This window comes from Solanum dulcamara, chromosome 4, assembly GCF_947179165.1.
Source record: "Solanum dulcamara chromosome 4, daSolDulc1.2, whole genome shotgun sequence".
In the NCBI taxonomy this organism is placed as follows: Eukaryota; Viridiplantae; Streptophyta; class Magnoliopsida; order Solanales; family Solanaceae; genus Solanum; species Solanum dulcamara.
Window position 1 is genome coordinate 66,865,312 of NC_077240.1, and position 22,472 is coordinate 66,887,783.

The 22,472-nt window shown below is 38.5% G+C and overlaps 2 long non-coding RNA genes across 2 annotated transcripts; one reads left to right on the top strand and one right to left on the bottom strand.

Moving 5' to 3' along the window:
* Positions 1–2,951: 2,951 nt before the first annotated feature.
* On the bottom strand, positions 2,952–6,735 carry LOC129887505 (uncharacterized). The gene is made up of 3 exons (XR_008766418.1): positions 6,498–6,735; positions 5,715–5,781; positions 2,952–4,168 (listed from the first exon to the last, which is right to left on the bottom strand). It is a non-coding gene; the product is annotated as an uncharacterized LOC129887505 (long non-coding RNA).
* A 5,255-nt stretch (positions 6,736–11,990) lies between these two features.
* On the top strand, positions 11,991–14,349 carry LOC129885056 (uncharacterized). Its single transcript, XR_008766041.1, has 3 exons — positions 11,991–12,037; positions 12,501–12,577; positions 14,083–14,349. It is a non-coding gene; the product is annotated as an uncharacterized LOC129885056 (long non-coding RNA).
* Positions 14,350–22,472: the final 8,123 nt, after the last annotated feature.

Sequence of the window (22,472 nt, forward strand, 5' to 3'; positions counted from 1 at the left end):
TTTGAGGCAAGTGAACTTCTAAACCTCAGTTTAAGCTTGTAGATGCTAGTATTTTCCTTGTTATGCATGTTGGGGAGTAATAAGAATTGGACTTGGTTATTGACTGTATGATTGACATTAAAAATGGAGATGAGGGATATAAAATGACAATCTAATAACGTGTATTGGTGTGATCGGTGTGATAAGATTATTGACTTATCTTGAACATGTGAAATGACTATATTGATATGAAATTTGAAAACTATTTGTTGATATCATGTTATTATCGTGAATTATATGAACTTGAATTGATTGCATTGGTTCTGATATACTGTGCTGAGACTGAAAATGATATGAAACAAAGGGGTCCAGCCACATGCTCCGTGACAGGATATGTATATTGATGAGATGGGCCACACTCTCCGTGACAGATTACATGGACAGAAATGTCCCCTATAGATTTTGGACTGTGATTCAGCGGATATGTACCGATAGGATAGACATGCATCATTTCATTGCATTGCATCACACCTTTTCGATATTTGTGAATTCGTATTTACCCTTTTTTGCTCTGTATATGCTGAAATCAACTTGATATGATTAACTTGATGAGACTATTGATGAGTATTTGTGAACTGTATTATTATTATTGTACAAAGTGTAGAGTTGGGCTAATTTTTATGCAGGTTGTAGTTAAGAAGGTTCGGTTGGGATGACAGGAGTACTTATAATCTATTGAGCTTTTCTTAGTTTTAGTTGTCCACTTACTGAGTACCGTGTTGTTTGGTATTCACCCCTTGCTTCTACACTTCTGTAGGTTGTGAGCCCAGACTTGCTTGATCTCCGAATGTTACTTACCACATTTGAGGCTATCATTTCGAGTGTTGAGGTAGCTATTACATCCATCTGGTGAACACCTCTTACTTTTTTATTATGTCTTAGTCCTATTCTAGAGACAAAGACATTGTGACTGTATTTTCTTTCGTACTTCGATAATGTATTATTGGTTTGTACACGTGACAATCAAATATTGGAGGTTATTCTAGTTATTTAAAACTTCCGCTTTTGTTTATTTGATATATATAGTGTTTCTGCAGTATTTTTTTTATAATTATTGGGTTTAGGTTGACTTGTCCTGGTGGGATAGGACGAGAGCCATCACATCCGAATTCGGATCGTGACAGCTTTGGAGTGTTGTGTTGTTTTTAATTCCAAAATCAAAAGTTATATTTTGTTCAAAAATTATATTGTCATAAATGATAAATAATTTCTTAATATAGCATACCTAGGTGATGTAACATTTTCAAAACAACTAGTCTCGGTAAACGTGTTTTGCACCTTATTTATTGTCGGTCTCAATCATTACGATAACTATTAGATAATAATATTTGTAATTATATATATTTATATTATTAGGCACAAAGACTATAGTTTTATAAGAATATCAACTTAATCTTTATTTGAAAATGATATTTTTGGTATAGATTTTTTCTTTCTTTTTTTCCACATGGAAAAATGTTACGATTAAGAAAATCTAATATTGGGAAATATGTGATGATATATTTAATTATTGTCATTAAAAAAATGTAAAAGTGTTAAAAATCATTTCTAAAAAAAATTAAATTGAAAGGTATCTTTCCGTTTTAAGAACATCTACCTATTTAGTTTTTAAAAATTAAGTTGACCGCAAAGGTAAGATATAATATTTTAATAAAAAATCAAACCTCATGTTGCCGTTAATTTTTCAGATTTCAGGATAGTTTTGATGGTAAAATGTTTATATGAAAAGATTATTTCAAACTATTTTTTTAAGACTTTTTTTTGGGTATCTACCGACTTGCAAAATATAATCAAATAACTAGGTAATTTGCCCGCGCTTCGCATGGTTATAAATGTAATATAAATTTTCATAAAAAGTGAGATATTAAAAGTATTTCAAAAAAAATTAAAAAATTATCATATATCTCAAGAACTTTAGTGAATACTTGAAATAGTTTTCATCTTTGTTCAATTTTATCTTCTACACATTTTTCAATTGTAACATTTGTTTATTGCTTCTCAATATTGACTGATGTTTTACAAATTAATCAAGCATTTGTTTCACAAACCAAGAGTAAAGAATATCCAACTGCTCAACTTTATACCCGTTTTCAAGAAGTTCATGATCTGAAAAATTCTTATAATTAATCATCACTATAATTAAGAAAACCAAATATCCAGGTATAAGCTCTTATGCCTTTTGTTTGAGGAATGAAAGAGGGGATTTACTATATGCAGAGTGAGTTACTGTTGAAAACACCACTAACATTTTAGCAGAGGCGAAGGCAATTTTAGAAGCATGAAAGCATAGCAGGCAGGAACAGAACAATAATATAATCATTCGAACAAACTCTATGCTATTGTACAAGATTCTAGAAGGAAAATAGTCATGTTCCTCGATAATCACAGAGATGGTGACAGAAATCAAAACATCCTTACAGGACAAACAACATACATTCCAACACATTCTCAAGAAAGGAAATCAACTAGGCAATTATTGCAATCGATAAAGGAGGGTGTAGCTATCAAAATTTCAGCAGTTTAGAAGTAGCAGGAAGAAAGATCATTAACAGTGATAAACGAAAATGTCCCTATTTGAGAGTAACTTCAGCAAAGGGACAGATGGGATAGGGAGGTTCAAAGTGTTAAGTGTTTTATTTTTTTTATTGGCTGTTTATTTATTTTCTTCCTAGTAGATTGGGTCATGTATGGAATGGATTTTGCTCGAGGTGGTGTAAGGAGGTGTTTTATACTCTCATTATTTCATCAATAAAATACCAAAATTTAACCCAAAAAAAAAGAAAAAAAAAACAAATATGTTGTGTACTTCCAATAGTCCTCCGCCTTCAGATCACCATGAGAATTTGGCATTAGTTCGTTGGTTGATGAAGAAACACAAAAAGAAAAACATAGAAAGATATAGCAAAAACAACTGTGATGTATTCGTACAATTTTTATTTTTTTCTTACAAAATCTTATCAATAGATTCAACAAACAAACAAAACGTGGACGGTGTAAAGAACAATCTAAATATCCAGTGCACCTACATATTGTTGATAATGTTATACTCTTCTATCTCTGATCTGAATATTCATCAGCCATATGAGCCCATGACGCTCTTTCCAGACAGCAGTACGCTCCAAGTCTATCTTCCAGGAAGCGAAGTTTACATTATTGACATTGCTTGCTCCGGAGAGACGATGCTAGTTGTGGATAAATATGACAGGAGAAAGAACCAGACTCCAATTGAAGCCATAGTAACCATGAAAATATTTCTTCGATCTAATATTGTTTGTTCTTTCAAGTGAGTGATAAATGTTGAAAATGAACTTGATTATGATTTGAACTCAACTTCTCTGATAAACTGACTTATTGATCACAGTGAGAAGATTCTCTATATGTGCAGCAGGACCAGAATATGGAATTTCAACAATTTCTGGAACGTTCGTAGTCTCTGTGCTTTGGCTCATTGTTTCACGCATCTTTTGAGCAATGTTCTTAAATTTAGCATCGTTCTCTCCAACAATGAACTGAAGAGATCCTCCCATAATGGCCTGTTATACATGAAGAGGACAATTGGACAATAGCATCCATCAATCTAGACAAAAGATTAAGAGCCCGTTTGGATTGGCTTTAAGTTGGTTTTTAGCTTTTGGACGTGTTTGCCTAAATGCTGACTTTAAGCCATAAAGTTCTTAAAGTCAGTCAGAAATGAAAAGTTAGGATTTCTAACTTTTTTTTTCAAAGTGCTTAAAGTCATTTTCTTTGACCATGGAAATTACTTTTATATCCTTTATATTTTAACTAAATTCTCAAACTACATTTTTTTATTCTTTTAACCCTAAAATTCACATCATAAGCACTTTTATCCAAACACTCAACTGCTTATTTATAAAAATAACTTTCAGCACTTTATACATAAAAGTTACTTTTTTTAAGTCTATCCAAACGGGCTCTAACTCTATTTTTTAGTATTCCGAAAATAACGAAAGTTCTCTTCCTATATTGTCTTGTAATAGTCCACAATACCGCTGCAATGGTCCACCAACTTGTAGGAGTGCGCATCTCATTAAGTTTTTATTGTATCGTGAAAACGGTAAAATCGTCTCATTGATATTTTTTGATCTCGTGTAGGTTTTGGTAATTACATCTGCCAAAGAAAGAATAAGTAATATATTAATGAGTAACTAATAGATATGAAACTGGATTCTAAATTTGTGATTCTATAAGTCCCTTTTTTTGTTGAATTCGCCTCTAAATCTAGATACATAATAAAATATGTAATTAATTAGTACTTTTATAAAAAGTAAGGAGACAAGAGCAGATAACCTTAGATGCCTTTTCTTTCAATTGCAGCTTGTCGGCATAGAATCACACATATTTTCAGCGTTTGAACTAATTGGGTTTCCAACAGTATGCGTAATAAAGAATTTCTCAGATAAAGATTGAAAACACAGCAACTATAGATTTAAGAAATTACTACTAAACAATTAGAAAACCAGAACCCTCGTATAAAAGGCCCGTTTGATTTGTCCCAGTTAACATCGTAGTAGTCAAACCATTATAGCTCTTTCAACTTGCATAATGAATTGTCCAAGTGACTTGTTAATAGCCAAAAAGTTCAAATTTAATCTAAATAATCTCATTCAAATATATTTATAATCTGAACACTACTTACACAAGAGATGTACATCAAATACAAGAATAGATAACTAACAACAACCATCTGTGAAGAAATAAATAAATCTATAAGCTTCATAATTAGAACCTTTTATGGACATAATTTTGAAAAGTCAAACCAACACAAGAATCCTACTATCGGCCACAAGAAGGGAGAATGAATTAATTGGGTGTTCAGATTGTGACTTATTTAAGTAGCTTTTGACTTTTAAGCTATTTTTTAATTTTGGAAGTGTTTGAAAAACACAATAAGGGTTTTTAAGAACTTTCTTTTAGGTTGAAAAACTTCAAAAAAAAATCCAAAAGTGAAAAGTTACGTATTTTCAACTTATGACTTTTGATTTTTAGCTTATAAGTCACCTTTAAAAAGTCAATGTAAACACCCCCTAACTCTAGATGGGTCCAGGATGGACTATATTCTTTTCAAAGCATCATAAAGAGCTACATGATGTTTAAGGAGTATGAAGGAAACCCAACCAATTTGCAAAAAGGAAGGGGATTGTTGTTGACTCCTATATAACTACCCTTTGGTATCCTCATTTAGTCTAATCCTTCATTGCACTTACAACCCTTTCTTACCTCCGTCTGTTACAATAGTAAATAAAAAGTATTCATAGAGAAGGAAAAAGAGTCAAATGAGAGTGGTGAAAGGCAAAAAAAAAACACCTGCTACTTATAAAGCCGGTAAAGTAATTTACTTTCTAGCTGACTTGAACATATATTTTCTAGTGATGAACACCTACAGCTATACATGTTTTGGGATTTTTCTGAAAAATAAGCTATTGCGGGGTAACCTTTCTCCAAGACACTGTATAATGTTTTTGATATAAAGTGAGTTTAGCACACTCACATAACTTACAACCATAAAGATGTAATATGTAATCAAACATAAAATTACATAATTGACCTCAACTACCTCAAGACTAAGACATCATAAATTGAGTGAATAAATAAATTTGAGACACAATAAATTGCCTGAACAATAAAGTATAAAGGCTTTGGAAAAAGTGGCTTACCATAATGAGGGTGGCCTTTGTACATTCAAATCGGACATTGTTGATCATGCTATTGCAGCAGAAGTGGCTAAATTTTAAAAAAGTAATAGCATTGCAATGAAAATTGGGAATTCAAAGACAGACAAATTTGATTGCTAAAAGTAATAAAAGCAAGGGAAAAATCTATTATTTCAAACTATAACAAAACTATTAAAGAATCGTGCAACTTACTAAAGGCAAAAATATGATTATTAGTACGTCGAAGGGTGTTAGGTGGTATATCCCGGCAATGGCCTTCAAAAGCAAATATAATATCCAACTGTTCCTCATGAGTATACACATATTTTTCGTATTTAACATTTAAAAGACAAGCTACAACCCTACAAGCAAGTCACCATAGCAAATGAGTGGACAAACTTTGCAAATAACCTTTTAACCCTTCGATTTTTAAAAAGCTTAGACTTTATTTGAATTGAACCCATAACATATGAGTGGACAAACTTTGCAACTAACCTTTCAAAACTTTGATTTTTTTAAAAAGCTTACGCTTTATTTGAATTGAATAAACAACTTTTCAACTTTTTCTGCCTCTGGTCTTAGAATTGAGGGAACTTAAGTTTCAGGGCATAAAAAACTCAAATTTCAGATAATTATAAAAAATACGTTAACTAATGCGCAACAAACAATGAATAAATCAGTTTAAGGTTTTCAAGTGTTACAATTTTAGAGGTTTGAAAGAGAACATGCTAATCACACAAAGTAAATCATGAATGTAAACCTAAAATTTTGGAAAAAGGATTCTACCTTGGGAGGCAGAGAGATCGCCGTAGAAGAAGAAGCAGCAGCAGCGAAGGGAAAACTGTAATGGCAGACAATGAGGCAGTAAAATGAATCTACCTTGGGCGCGAAGAGATCGTTGAAGAAGAAGAAGAAGCGACAGACAAGCATTCTAACGGAAGATAATGAGGCAATAAAGCGGCGTTTATTCTAATCTAGAAGATGTAGGAAAGCGGTGTATTTGAGTTGCCGAAGTGTTCCTTCTTTTTTTTTCCTTTATTTTGTGGCAGAAGTTAAATACCATTCCTGTTAAAAAGAAGCTCTTGGCCTTAGAAAGCGCCACATCACCAGGCCTAAGATTCTGTTTTATATATATATATATATATATATATATATATATATATATATATATATATATATATATATATATAAAAGATTATATGTTATTTATACTTTTTTTCATCATCATATTTTTATTTAAGTACACTTGTATGGACTCATTTTCTTTGCAATTGAAGGCTCAACCTCTTGCTGTTTGAAAATACTCTCCACTTTACTTTATATTTTCTTATGAAATGTAGATACAAGATAAATAGATTGTTGGGTTTTAAAAGATGTGAATGGAAAATGAAAGGTTGTGACTTTTTTGTAGAGTTGTGACTTTTCTAAAGGATTGTGACTATTCTTAACATATGTGAATTTTTTGATTGGTTGTGACTTTTTTGAAAGGTTGTGATCTTTTTTATTAGGCACAATAAGTATGTGTTCATACTACCTTTGTGGTCTATAAATAGAGGGGTTTTCTGCCATTTCTAACAATAAAATTTCTGAACTTCTTCTTATACACAAATAAATTCTAGTGTATTTTACTATTGTTGAGTGGTTCATTGATGTGACGACCCCATTTCTTAGGTCATGATGGCACATACTAACATCCCACTAGTAGGTACGCCTAACTCATAATTCAGAAACAGAAGCAACGGGCTATCACGCGGAAGAGAAAGTAAATGGAATTAAGGAGTGAAGCCAACATGAAAGAAAAAAGAGAATAAATATAGAAAGCAACATGAGAAGAAATAGGCGTAAATATACATAAATACCCCCCATAAGACTTGGTATCAGTCGATAGTCGAGCTTCTAACTATAATAGGAGTACAAGATAAATACAAATATATACATAACCATCTCCGAATAGAAAATAAAGATCAGTCCCAGTCAAACAGAGGGAGAATGACAACTTCAAATGCCAGAATCTCACCCAAATTTCCAAATCCAAAAGCTAATCAGCACGAGGCACATGTCAAAGGAAAGAACTCGTACTATGATCTATAAGGTGCAAAAGTGTAGCATGAGTACCAAGCAAATGATACTCAGTAGGCATGGTTTGATTGAGATCCAGGACAATGCAAGTATAAAAAAGTAGGTAAGAAAGGAATATATATTACAAGCAGCTAAAGAAAAGAGAATGAGCAATAGCAGTAACAGAGATAACAGAACATAATAAAAGAACAGATGACTGAAATAATGAAACGTACCTGGAGGCACTAATCCAAATCTATTCATGGCAAGATTCTACTAAGGAAGTCTACTAATTGAAGATAACCACAAAACACCATTAAGAACTAATGAAGGCAAACCAAACCAATTCAGTCTAAAAGTATCAAATAGAGAAAAACAAGTGCAGTATCTACCATATCATAACACCACATTCATACAGCCACAATTACACAATAAGTCAAACAATAACCTCCCCAAGTCCCTATATGCCCGAGAGGTACACAACAACAAACTTAACCCAGTTGGCCCCCCATATGACTAGTAGGTACAAACAATAACCAATTATATATGTGATAGATAATGCATATGAATATAAGCTATGCAATAAAATTATTAGTGTCATAGTTCCAAGTGCCTCTTACTAAGTATATAAACCTACCTCCTGTCTGCGGCATGCTAAGTAGGACTCATACGCCTCTCTACTTTTGTTCAGTAGATCACATGGATAGAGGAATCTATATGGGGCTCGGGAAACCTATATATACCTGTCTGATCCCGATCCAAGACTTTCCTATCAATCCTCTTAGATCATCCGTCATAAAGACCAAATATATATAGTACCAAAATAGTATAGAAATGGTCGACAACTCTCCGACCGATCAACTAAAAAGTGAGAACATCCTCGATGCCTATTTATCTTAAAAGTCCATTTGTCAAGTAGTAAAGGTAGAACGACTTCCATTAAAACAAATTTAATAGTAAAAATGGCTAAAACCCTGCTTTCTCAAAGATGATAGTGAAAACCAATGCATGCACTGGGATCGTACTACAAAACACGTGAGAATGGGTTCTAATATAATGCACTTTATCACTATCATCCAAAAAATTACATCTAAACAACCTAAGATACACAACCAAAAGCATCTTGATCCTAGAGCATAGAACACTAACCTGGAATCCAGTTGGTCCTCGACCAAGGTCTCGGGCCCAAAAATAATCCATATTTACCCGAAGATATTTCTCAAAGGAACACTAAGCCAGCTAATGCCAACCAATAGTTATAAGAAGCATCTAAGATTCTAAAGCCTAACCCAAATGAGGGATCAATATCAAGTCTACGAGTCTAATAAGGGTGAACGTCCACAATACCAAAGCAACCCTAACATTCACGCATAAGCAAAGGGTACCAAACCATAGAAATTTCTACACAGAACAACCATATTAACTAAAAGGTTAATAAAAACTCATTCTAAGTCACCAACTATTCTAAAGCCTCCAACTCAACTTCAAAGAGGTAACAACACATAACTAAGCCATAAGCAACTAATTTCTAGACTAAGGATTTTGTAACACTACACTAGCCTGAGGCCCTTATGAGAATAAAGAAAGTAAGAATAAGGAAAGAAAGCCTAAGCCCGTCACATACATTCCCAACCCATATGCAATCTATATTAAGCATCATCTTATATAGCACGATCTAAAAGAAAGTAGACTGTAGCCTACCTTGAAATCAATCATGCGCACTCTAAATCCACAAAATAGGAGATTTACCCTTATAAAATGCCTTCGAAAGCTGTCACTCTATCATAATCATAAACTATGCATCACTACAAGAAGAACGATACCCATATTGCCATAATATATTTTATGTCCAAAATTGGGTTAAAAATAGGCCTATAGGACCCACATGCAAATTACAAAACTCTATCCATCAACGAGTTCCAAAATCTTAAGAAACTTGTACCCCAAATATGGGCACAATTCGAGCCCTAAAATAATATAAAGCAACCCACAACTCAAGAATTCAAGAAACACCATTAATGGGGTTAGATGAAGGTTTTGGGAAAAGATTTTTACCTCAATAAAGAGTCCACAATGCTCCCCCAATGACCCTAACTCAAAGCCCCAGCAAAAATGAACAATTAGCAATTGAAATCACCCAAATTGGAGCTCCCTATCTGGATGGTTAAATGATTGTCAATTATTGTTTAGCGTGGGAATGTATGTTGTGGATCATGATTATTATGTGACTAGTGTTAAAGGTTCGGTCATTGAATGTTAACCTTGGTGAAACTGTTTAGAAGGCCAATGACTCTTGTGAGATTAAGTGTAGACAATAGCTGGGTCATAACGAAATCTTGAGACTTTGGGTATTATGGGTTATTGAGGTATATAGAGGGATGTGGTTATACAAATAATTATGTGTGTTCATGTTGATTATTTCTTGTGAATTACTTGAGTAATGTGAATTATAAAATAAAGGGTGAATGTGAATGGCTTAGTATTGATAGATCTTATGTCATGAACTTATTTGATTACATGTGGCTATAGGTTATGGTTTAGTCTATATCATAGAGAGACTCTTAGTAGTGATTGAGTAATGTTGTGATATTTACCATGCATTTAATTATTGTGGTTGAGTGATTGATATATTGTTTTGATTGGTCTACAATCTCAAGATCGTGAAATTCATAATCTTCAACTTTCTCTACCAAAAGTGATGCCTTGAATAAAGAAGGTTTGATGAAATATTGTTAATGAAGGGAAAGATAAAATAAATCCAATAAAATGACTATTTATGAACAATTGCATGCAATGAACCTGTTACTTGATTGTGCAAGTATATGAACTATTCTTTGTGTACTGTGATTGTGTTTGTGATTATGATATTGGATCAGGTGTGACATTCCGATAAATATATAGGATCAGGTGTGTAATGACCCTCAAGGTCATTTTGGGAATTTTTGTAAAATGACCATTTTACCTCTTCCTTTAGATGCCCCGAGTCATTTCTAATTGTTATCGGGTGTTGATTTTTAGAAAATCCTATGAAAAGTTAAGTCCTTGGAAATTTTGAGTTTCATAAGCTTTAAGTGTTAAAAAGTGGTATTTGGGGTCAATCGGAGCTACAGATCTCGGAACGGAATTCCGTCGATTCCAGCAGCTCTGAAATGTCGAAATTGGGTTAGGAGACTTTACGGAATCAGTTTTGGAGCTGTAACGAAGATTTGAGGCCTTGAGTTGAGAATTTGAGCAACTTTAAGCCAAGGTTTGACTTTGGTCAACTTTTGGAGTTTCGATGCTCGGAATGGAATTCCGACAACTCCGTTGGATTCAGGAGATGGTTTTTGGTCTAGAAGAAGTGTTGGTTGAATTTTTAGAGGTCCCGAGTCCATTTTGGTATTTTAAAGGCCTAAATTAGTTTAGTTGCGACTTTTTGAGTTTTGGGCTAACGAAATCTCGAATTCAAATTCTGATGGTTCCATCAGCTCCGGAATGACCAAATTAGGCTAGTAGCACTGTTGGAATAACTATCGAGTCAATCGATACGAGTTTGGGGCTATTTGGCGCTTTTGACTTTGAAACTTAGCCTATAGTTGACTTTGGTCAACATTCTTGGAAAATGCGCTCGAATAAAAATTCTGACAGCGCGGTTAGTTCCGGAATGTTGATTTTAGTCTAGAACGACCCTTCGTTCGCCTTTTGAGACTTTCGGACTAATATCGAGGCCCGCTGTGAAATATGACTTAAAATGACTCTTGGATGTGGGACCCACTTTTTATTATAATAACCTCGTATGAGAATTCTGAATGCGCCATTGAGTCCGAAATATCGAATTTAGTAGGGTAGCATATCTGGTTTATTTTTATCGGATTCCGAACGAATTCCGAGGGTCCATTCGGAGACTTTAAATAATGGAAAACCAGAAAAATCTGGTGCAATAGTGCAGATTTTGCACCAGATTTTCAGATTTTTCTCCTCAACTTTGAACCCTCATTTCTTGAGTTCTAGAGCTCCAAATTGGGTGATTCAAAAGGCAAAATTGTGAGATTTTTCGTGGAGAACGCATTGGGTCGCTTGGAAACTGATTTGGAGCATTCGATTCAGGTAAAAATCGTGATATTATTTGCAGCAGTGTCCATTTCCGGAATGGATTTTTGAAGAACTTTGACAAGTTATTTCTTGACCAATAGAAATCCGATTTGGGTGATTCCAGAGGCTATATTGCGTGGAAATTTAAGGAGAACATCGTGGAAGTTTTAGAATCTGTTTTTGGCACGTCGTTCGAGGTAATAAATTGATTTTTAGCTGCAGATTTAGTGATTTTCGGAATGAAATTTTATTAAATTTTGAAAGAGTGTATCTTAGTCAATATAACTCCGTTTTGAGTGATTCTTGAGGCTAGATTGTGGGGTTTTTCACAAGGATCATCATAGTGCAATTTGTTTGGGTTGAAAGAGTCTCGTATTTCCATAATTTACTGATTTTGATGCTGCCATTTTTGGTCCTTTAGTCCGAATTTATGAGGTTTGGTTGTTTGATCGTCTTGCGTAATTTCCCACCCCGAATTGTGTTATAAATCTGATTTATGAGCTTGGGGTGACGTTTAGAACCTGTTTTGGGGGTCAAATCCAGAATTTCGTATGTGGGTCCCACAATTCCCGTTTTCGACCCAAAAATTGGTCCATTTCCAAAAATTATGAAATTAGTGTCGAAACGACCGTATCGATGTTGTGGTTCTATTTTTGACAGCTTGGCAGCGTTCCGAGGCCGTTCGAAAGGGAAAAGCTCCAGCACAGTGATTTGGAGCCCGCGTGTTTGGCCTACAGGTAGGCTACGGTTTACCTTTCTTTAGATTGAGTTGGAATGTGTGAAAGCATGTTGAAATAGTTGGGATTTTGGTTGGGTAGTTTAATTGTATATCTCAGGTGTTAGAAATCATGTTTTAGGCTTGTTATCGGGTTTTTCGGGTATTTAGAAGCAGATGTATCTTGTCGTTATTTGTTAGTATTATAAGGAGAGTTGAATGAGCATGTTGTTGATACTGTGGAGTATGTTGGCCTTAGTATAGGTGTTAGAAATCATGCTTTAGGCTTGTTATCAGGTTTTTCAGGTATTTAGAAGCATGTGTATCTTATCGTTATTTGTTAGTATTATAAGGAGAGTTGAATGAGCATGTTGTTGATACTGTGGAGTATGTTGGCCTTAGTATAGGTGTTAGAAATCATGCTTTAGGCTTGTTATTAGGTTTTTCAGGTATTTAGAAGCATGTGTATCTTATCGTTATTTGTTAGTATTATAAGGAGAGTTGAATGAGCATGTTGTTGATACTATGGAGTATGTTGGCCTTAGTATAGGATGTAAACTTGCTTTATATGCCCGGCGTCGCTCCGGTGGACTTAGATCCCTGTAGAATGGTGTAGCGGGCTAGTGCCTAGTAGTTGGCCTTAGCTAGGCGATACCCTTGCTCTTAATAACACTCCCACCCATAACTCGGTATAGTCATAACTTTTGAGATGCGTTGGCAATACTAGAATTCATGATCGTTTGGCTTCGGCTCCGATTCAAGTTTTGGCAACATATCAGTTGACACATTGTGGAGGAAATTCTCGGTACTGTTGTTGATTAGTTGGAAAGGATATATTCGAAACCATGGGATAAATTATCTATGAGCATCTGGGTACCCAGTCCCGGCCTCCGCCGACTTGCTAGTATGACGAGCATCCGGGTATCCAGTCCTGGCCTCGATCATACCGATGTATTACGGTGAGCATCCGGGTATACAGTCCCGGCCTCGACCGCACCGATGTATTACGGCAAGCATCCGGGTATCCAGTCCCGCACTTATGTATTATGGCAAGCATCCGGGTACCCAGTCCCGGCCTTGGCCACTTTGAATATTCGGGCGAGCCTCTGGGTCCCAGTCCCGGCCTCGACCCCTAAGTCACCCCTAGATCGATTGACTCTTGGAGATTCTGGGTTTTGGAAATGATACAGTACTTCGGTTCCTGACATCGCATATTCTTGGTTCCTAGCCTTGGTAGTTGTAGCTATTCTGTGTACTCAGCGAACTTATGGGGGTTCGTTCGGGTTTTTATTTAACTTGCGTACGAGTGTCCCGGCTGGGCTTATGGGGGCCCAGTTGGGTATAGTTAGCTGTAGCTCTCGTAGATAGTACTCTTTTCACTTTCGATGCTTATGTTGATTCCTATTTAGGCTTATTCCTCTTTTTCATATTGTTTTCACCTTTTCTGCTCAGTCGGCCTATGATGCCTACTGGGTACATGTTGTCTTGGTACTCATACTACACTCTGCATCTACTTTCGTGATGCAGGACCGAGCACCAGCTACTGTCACGAATAGATCGATCTTGTTGTAGTCAGATTCGGAGACTAGGGTGATAACTTGGCGTTTTTGGATCACTTCTGTCTCCTTCAGAATGGATGGCCCGTCTTTTGCCTTCTGAGACTAGCCAGTTGTTTTATATCTTTTTGGTCCACTTTCGGGACTTGTACTCATATTTTATTTTGTAGCAGCTCTGTACTTGTGACTTCCAGGTTCTGGGAGGGATCTTTAGTTGTTTAAAACATGTTTTGGTTTACTTCCGCTTATTCATTCTGTTTACTTTTATAATTCAATGCTCTTATATAGTTTTTGCCTTCAAACACATTACTTGAAGTTCTGGGTTGACGGGTTGGCTTACCTACTAGAGGGTTATAGTAGGTGCCATCATGACCTGATGAAAAGTGGGTCGTGACAAGTTGGTATCAGAGCCCCAGGTTCGTTGGTCTCACTTGTACAGAGCTAACGTCTAGTAGAGTCTCGCGGATGGGTGCGGAGACGTCCGTAACTTATCTTCGAGAGGCTACAGGATGTCATTAGAAACGATCTCTATGTTGCTTCATTTCGTGCATTCTTGTGTCTTATTGGTTTCCTGAAATCTCATTTGTTTCGCTCTTTCATCGGAATGGTTCGTACGCACGGTACTATTGGAGATGATGACCCACCAGTTCTGGGTAGGCCTTGAGGCCGGCCCCGTAGAGTAGGCAGGGGAGCAGCACTAGCTCCCGACCCGGAGATAGAGCCAAAGCTAGTAGAGGAGCATCAGGACGCTCCTATTCCTACTCAGCCAGAGGGACCACCACCACCAGCACAGCCCCCAGCTGCACCAGTTATGACCCCAGCACTGCAGGCAGCGATTGTGCAGCTCCTCACAGCTATAGGGGTTGTACCACAGGCCTCGACCCCAGTAACATGCATACCGGCACCGCGGGATCCGTCCACCTAGTCAGCACCTGAGGTTCAGCCGCCTCCACCAGTTGTTGCACCCCCGCCAATAGTTTTGGAGGGTGTGATGTCATTACAGGATCAGAAGATGTTAGGGGTATTTAGAAGGCTGTCACCCCCGATATTTTCTAGAGCTATTGGCGAGGATGCCATAGCGTTCTTGACTACCTATCAGGAGTAGCTCCATTCCTTAGGTCTTGTGGAGTCCAGAGGCGCCGACTTCACTGCTCACCAGTTCAGAGGGGCAGCTAGACAGTGGTGGCGCTCTTATTTGCAGTCCAGGCTAGCTGGGTCACCACTATTGATATGAGCCCAGTTCTCAAAGGCTTTCCTGGCTCTATACATCCCTAGGAGTGTTAGGGACCGACTTCCGGATCAGTTTACTCGGTTGGAGAAGGGTCACATGATAATTACGGAGTACGAGGCCAGATTTTATCAGCTTTCCCAACATGCCACTATGATTCTACCTACTGAGGAGGAGCGGGTATGATGTTTTTCTGCGCGGATTGAGACCTTACCTGAGGGTGGGGACTGAGCACTTGGTTTCTGTGGGCTGCTCTTTTCTGGATGTGGTGGATCATGCCCGCAAGATCGATATTATTCATCGTCAGGCCCAAGGGGGAAGCGATAAGAGACCCAGGCATCAGGGTAGCTACAATGGGTCCTAATCTAGGGGCCATGATAGTTATGACAGGCCCCGCCAGCGATTCTAGCAGGATAGGTACCAGTAGGGTCAGTCCAGCCGGCCGATTCAGGCCGCCCTGCCAGCAGTTGAGGGTAGTCATCCCCGTTCGGGGGGTTCCACTACAGGGCAGAGCTCGAGGGAATCAGGTCTGCTTTCTTCCTACCGCGGATGAGTTATCAAGGGTCGCTCAGCTTCAGGATGCTTCGATTGTGGCTCACTAGAGTACTGGGCTAGGGAATGTCCCGGCCGGGCTAGACCGTTGGTAGTAGCACCACTTCCACCAGTAGGTATAGATCAAGGCCACGGCTGCGGCGATGGTCAACAGGGTGTTCGAGGAGGTTCCCGGGGAGGTAGGTCAGGTGGTAGGGCGAATGTTCGTGGGGGAGGCCGACAGGGCCACTTCTATGCTGCTCCGGCGAGGGCAGAGGCTGAGGCATCAGATGATGTTATCACAGGTACTATCCTTATTTGTCAGTAGACTGCTTCAGCTTTATTTGATCCAGGTTCCACGTATTCCTATGTGTCTATATATTTTGCTCCACGTTTGGGTATTCCTTATGAGTCACTTGAGCTCCTGTTACATGTTTCGACCCCGGTAGGGGATTCTTTAGTAGTGGATCAGGTTTGTAGATCCTGTGTGGTGACTATTCAGGGGCATGAGACTCGGGCAGATCTTATTTTACTTGATATGCTGGACTTCGATGTTATTCTGGGCATGGATTGGCTATCCCCTTATCATGCGGTTTTGGACTGTTATGCCAAGACCGTTACATTAGCCATGCCTGGTATTCCCCCGGTCTTGTGGCAGGGTGTTTATAGTCGCTCACTGACTGGGATCATATCCTTTATGCGGGCCCGACGGCTAGTTGCATCCAGGTGCTTAGCATACTTAGCTTATGTCCGTGATGTGTCCAGCAAGGCCCCTACTATTGATTCAGTTCCTGTGGTTAGGGAGTATACTGATGTCTTCCCTACTGACCTACCTGGTCTACCCCCAGAGAGAGATATTGACTTTTCCATAGATTTGGAAGCCGGGCACTAAGCCTATTTCTATACCACCTTACCGTATCGTCCCCGCAGAGCTCAAGAAGCTCAGTGTGCAGCTTGAGGATCTTTTAGGTAAGAGATTTATTCGCCCGAGTGTGTCGTCGTAGGGTGCACCCGTCCTATTTGTTAAGAAGAAGGATGGGACTATGCAGATGTGTGTTGATTACAGGCAGCTGAACAAGGTGACGATGAAAAACCGTTACCCCATGCCTCGTTTCAATGATCTATTCGACTAGTTTCAGGGTGCGACCGTGTTTTCTAATATTGACTTGAGGTCTGGCTACCACCAGTTGCGGATTAGAGAAGCCGACATTCCTAAGACTGCTTTTCGGACTCGCTATGGCCACTACGAGTTCCTTGTGATATCTTTTGGGCTTACCAATTTCCCCGCAGCTTTTATGGACCTTATGACTCGAGCGTTCAGGACTTATCTTGACTGCTTCATGATTGAATTCATCGATGATATATTGGTATACTCGTGGAGTAGGGAGGAGCACGCGCAGCACTTGAGGTTTGTCCTCCAGACCTTGAGAGACTAACAACTTTATGCTAAATTCTCAAAGGGCGAGTTTTGGTTAAATTCTGTGAAATTTCTAGGACACGTGGTATCCAGAGAGGGTATCAGGGTAAATTCGATGAATATTGAGGCTATTCGTGGTTGGGCTAGGCCCATATCTGTTATAGAGATTCGGAATTTTGTTGGATTGGCTGGGTATTATAGACGATTCATCCAGGGTTTCTCCACCATTGCAACATCATTGATCCATTTGACTCACTAGGATGTTCCCTTTGTTTGGTCCGAGGAGTGTGAGTCAAGTTTTCAGAAGCTTAAGGAGTGTTCAGTTCCAGAACATCAGTTTCATTTTGAGTTCTGGTTTTTCAAATTGAGGTTGGGATTTGGGGCTTTGCGCGGGGTGTCCTTGTTTTGATTGTTTTCATCCTCATATGTTCAGGTAGAGTATGTAACTCCTTAGAGGTTGGTGTTGTATGGTTCGATAGGCAATTTTTGAATTGCGTTGAAGGTTTTCGAGATAGGTAAGGATTGGTAGAACGCCCTTAGTGGCTTGGAGAAAAGAATTTGAAAACAAAAGACAAATACTTGAAATTTTGAGTGAGTTGTATCTGCCATGGTCGTGTATTACTCAATTCGGTGGTTTTGGTTTATTTTGGTTGTCCTCAATTGAAATCCAGTGTTTTGAGTCAAGTTCGGGCTAAACGAGTGAGAGTTGGAGCCCAAGAAAGGACTGAAGGAGTTTTTGGAGTTGGAAGTGAAATTGAGGATTTTCTTCTCAGCCTAAGTTCTGTGATGGCGTTGTTCAACTCGAGAGGGTGTCTAAAATTTAGGCAAAGCATGCAGGTCCAAAACCCTCGTCCTTTCGTGCCTCTAGAGAGTGATTGTACTTTTACTTTCGCGGACGAAAGTTCTTTTAGTAGTGGATATTGTAATGACCCTCAAGGTCATTTTGGGAATTTTTGTAAAATGACCATTTTACCTCTCCCTTTAGATGCCCCGAGTCATTTCTAATTGTTATCGGGTGTTGATTTTTAGAAAATCCTATGAAAAGTTAAGTCCTTGGAAATTTTGAGTTTCATAAGCTTTAAGTGTTAAAAAGTGGTATTTGGGGTCAATCGGAGCTACAGATCTCGGAACGGAATTCCGTCGATTCCAGCAGCTCTGAAATGTCGAAATTGGGTTAGGAGACTTTACGGAATCAGTTTTGGAGCTGTAACGAAGATTTGAGGCCTTGAGTTGAGAATTTGAGCAACTTTAAGCCAAGGTTTGACTTTGGTCAACTTTTGGAGTTTCGATGCTCGGAATGGAATTCCAACAACTCCGTTGGATTCAGGAGATGGTTTTTGGTCTAGAAGAAGTGTTGGTTGAATTTTTAGAGGTCCCGAGTCCATTTTGGTATTTTAAAGGCCTAAATTAGTTTAGTTGCGACTTTTTGAGTTTTGGGCTAACGAAATCTCGAATTCAAATTCTGATGGTTCCATCAGCTCCGGAATGACCAAATTAGGCTAGTAGCACTGTTGGAATAACTATCGAGTCAATCGATACGAGTTTGGGGCTATTTGGCGCTTTTGACTTTGAAACTTAGCCTATAGTTGACTTTGGTCAACATTCTTGGAAAATGCGCTCGAATAAAAATTCTGACAGCGCGGTTAGTTCCGGAATGTTGATTTTAGTCTAGAACGACCCTTCGTTCGCCTTTTGAGACTTTCGGACTAATATCGAGGCCCGCTGTGAAATATGACTTAAAATGACTCTTGGATGTGGGACCCACTTTTTATTATAATAACCTCGTATGAGAATTCTGAATGCGCCATTGAGTCCGAAATATCGAATTTAGTAGGGTAGCATATCTGGTTTATTTTTATCGGATTCCGAACGAATTCCGAGGGTCCATTCGGAGACTTTAAATAATGGAAAACCAGAAAAATCTGGTGCAATAGTGCAGATTTTGCACCAGATTTTCAGATTTTTCTCCTCAACTTTGAACCCTCATTTCTTGAGTTCTAGAGCTCCAAATTGGGTGATTCAAAAGGCAAAATTGTGAGATTTTTCGTGGAGAACGCATTGGGTCGCTTGGAAACTGATTTGGAGCATTCGATTCAGGTAAAAATCGTGATATTATTTGCAGCAGTGTCCATTTCCGGAATGGATTTTTGAAGAACTTTGACAAGTTATTTCTTGACCAATAGAAATCCGATTTGGGTGATTCCAGAGGCTATATTGCGTGGAAATTTAAGGAGAACATCGTGGAAGTTTTAGAATCTGTTTTTGGCACGTCGTTCGAGGTAATAAATTGATTTTTAGCTGCAGATTTAGTGATTTTCGGAATGAAATTTTATTGAATTTTGAAAGAGTGTATCTTAGTCAATATAACTCCGTTTTGAGTGATTCTTGAGGCTAGATTGTGGGGTTTTTCACAAGGATCATCATAGTGCAATTTGTTTGGGTTGAAAGAGTCTCGTATTTCCATAATTTACTGATTTTGATGCTGCCATTTTTGGTCCTTTAGTCCGAATTTATGAGGTTTGGTTGTTTGATCGTCTTGCGTAATTTCCCACCCCGAATTGTGTTATAAATCTGATTTATGAGCTTGGGGTGACGTTTAGAACCTGTTTTGGGGGTCAAATCCAGAATTTCGTATGTGGGTCCCACAATTCCCGTTTTCGACCCAAAAATTGGTCCATTTCCAAAAATTATGAAATTAGTGTCGAAACGACCGTATCGATGTTGTGGTTCTATTTTTGACAGCTTGGCAGCGTTCCGAGGCCGTTCGAAAGGGAAAAGCTCCAGCACAGTGATTTGGAGCCCGCGTGTTTGGCCTACAGGTAGGCTACGGTTTACCTTTCTTTAGATTGAGTTGGAATGTGTGAAAGCATGTTGAAATAGTTGGGATTTTGGTTGGGTAGTTTAATTGTATATCTCAGGTGTTAGAAATCATGTTTTAGGCTTGTTATCGGGTTTTTCGGGTATTTAGAAGCAGATGTATCTTGTCGTTATTTGTTAGTATTATAAGGAGAGTTGAATGAGCATGTTGTTGATACTGTGGAGTATGTTGGCCTTAGTATAGGTGTTAGAAATCATGTTTTAGGCTTGTTATCAGGTTTTTCAGGTATTTAGAAGCATGTGTATCTTATCGTTATTTGTTAGTATTATAAGGAGAGTTGAATGAGCATGTTGTTGATACTGTGGAGTATGTTGGCCTTAGTATAGGTGTTAGAAATCATGCTTTAGGCTTGTTATTAGGTTTTTCAGGTATTTAGAAGCATGTGTATCTTATCGTTATTTGTTAGTATTATAAGGAGAGTTGAATGAGCATGTTGTTGATACTATGGAGTATGTTGGCCTTAGTATAGGATGTAAACTTGCTTTATATGCCCGGCGTCGCTCCGGTGGACTTAGATCCCTGTAGAATGGTGTAGCGGGCTAGTGCCTAGTAGTTGGCCTTAGCTAGGCGATACCCTTGCTCTTAATAACACTCCCACCCATAACTCGGTATAGTCATAACTTTTGAGATGCGTTGGCAATACTAGAATTCATGATCGTTTGGCTTCGGCTCCGGTTCAAGTTTTGGCGACATATCAGTTGACACATTGTGGAGGAAATTCTCGGTACTGTTGTTGATTAGTTGGAAAGGATATATTCGAAACCATGGGATAAATTATCTATGAGCATCTGGGTACCCAGTCCCGGCCTCCGTTTTGAATTATCGGGGAGCATCCGGGTACTCAGTCCCGGCCTCCGCCGACTTGCTAGTATGACGAGCATCCGGGTATCCAGTCCTGGCCTCGATCATACCGATGTATTACGGTGAGCATCCGGGTATACAGTCCCGGCCTCGACCGCACCGATGTATTACGGCAAGCATCCGGGTATCCAGTCCCGCACTTATGTATTATGGCAAGCATTCGGGTACCCAGTCCCGGCCTTGGCCACTTTGAATATTCGGGCGAGCCTCTGGGTCCCAGTCCCGGCCTCGACCCCTAAGTCACCCCTAGATCGATTGACTCTTGGAGATTCTGGGTTTTGGAAATGATACAGTACTTCGGTTCCTGACATCGCATATTCTTGGTTCCTAGCCTTGGTAGTTGTAGCTATTCTGTGTACTCGGCGAACTTATGGGGGTTCGTTCGGGTTTTTATTTAACTTGCGTACGAGTGTCCCCGCTGGGCTTATGGGGGCCCAGTTGGGTATAGTTAGCTGTAGCTCTCGTAGATAGTACTCTTTTCACTTTAGATGCTTATGTTGATTCCTATTTAGGCTTATTCCTCTTTTTCATATTGTTTTCACCTTTTCTGCTCAGTCGGCCTATGATGCCTACTGGGTACATGTTGTCTTGGTACTCATACTACACTCTGCATCTACTTTCGTGATGCAGGACCGAGCACCAGCTACTGTCACGAATAGATCGATCTTGTTGTAGTCAGATTCGGAGACTAGGGTGATAACTTGGCGTTTTTGGATCACTTCTGTCTCCTTCAGAATGGATGGCCCGTCTTTTGCCTTCTGAGACTAGCCAGTTGTTTTATATCTTTTTGGTCCACTTTCGGGACTTGTACTCATATTTTATTTTGTAGCAGCTCTGTACTTGTGACTTCCAGGTTCTGGGAGGGATCTTTAGTTGTTTAAAACATGTTTTGGTTTACTTCCGCTTATTCATTCTGTTTACTTTTATAATTCAATGCTCTTATATAGTTTTTGCCTTCAAACACATTACTTGAAGTTCTGGGTTGACGGGTTGGCTTACCTACTAGAGGGTTATAGTAGGTGCCATCATGACCTGATGAAAAGTGGGTCGTGACAAGGTGTCACGTTCCGACACATATATTAGATAGGATATCATATTCTGACAGATATATAGTTTGGATATGGGTTCCATGAGGGAACCATTATGTGGCTATCATTTGTGAATTGATCTTGACTATATGGGTGATGATAGAGAAAGTGACCCATTTATAATTGAGCATGCACATCCTGTGTAACAATTGATATAAAAGGACTGAAGTTCCAAGTGTTACCATATTGACTGTTGTATTTGAGATGTACATTGTAAAATTGTATATTGCTCTTGAAATGGTAAATTGATAATTTGCTTTTGTTAATGCCTGTTCGAATTATGTTATGATGGCTAGATGTGTCCTTATCGTAGGTATGAGGTCGTGGATAAACAAGTGGAGAGCATTTGATGTGTGGT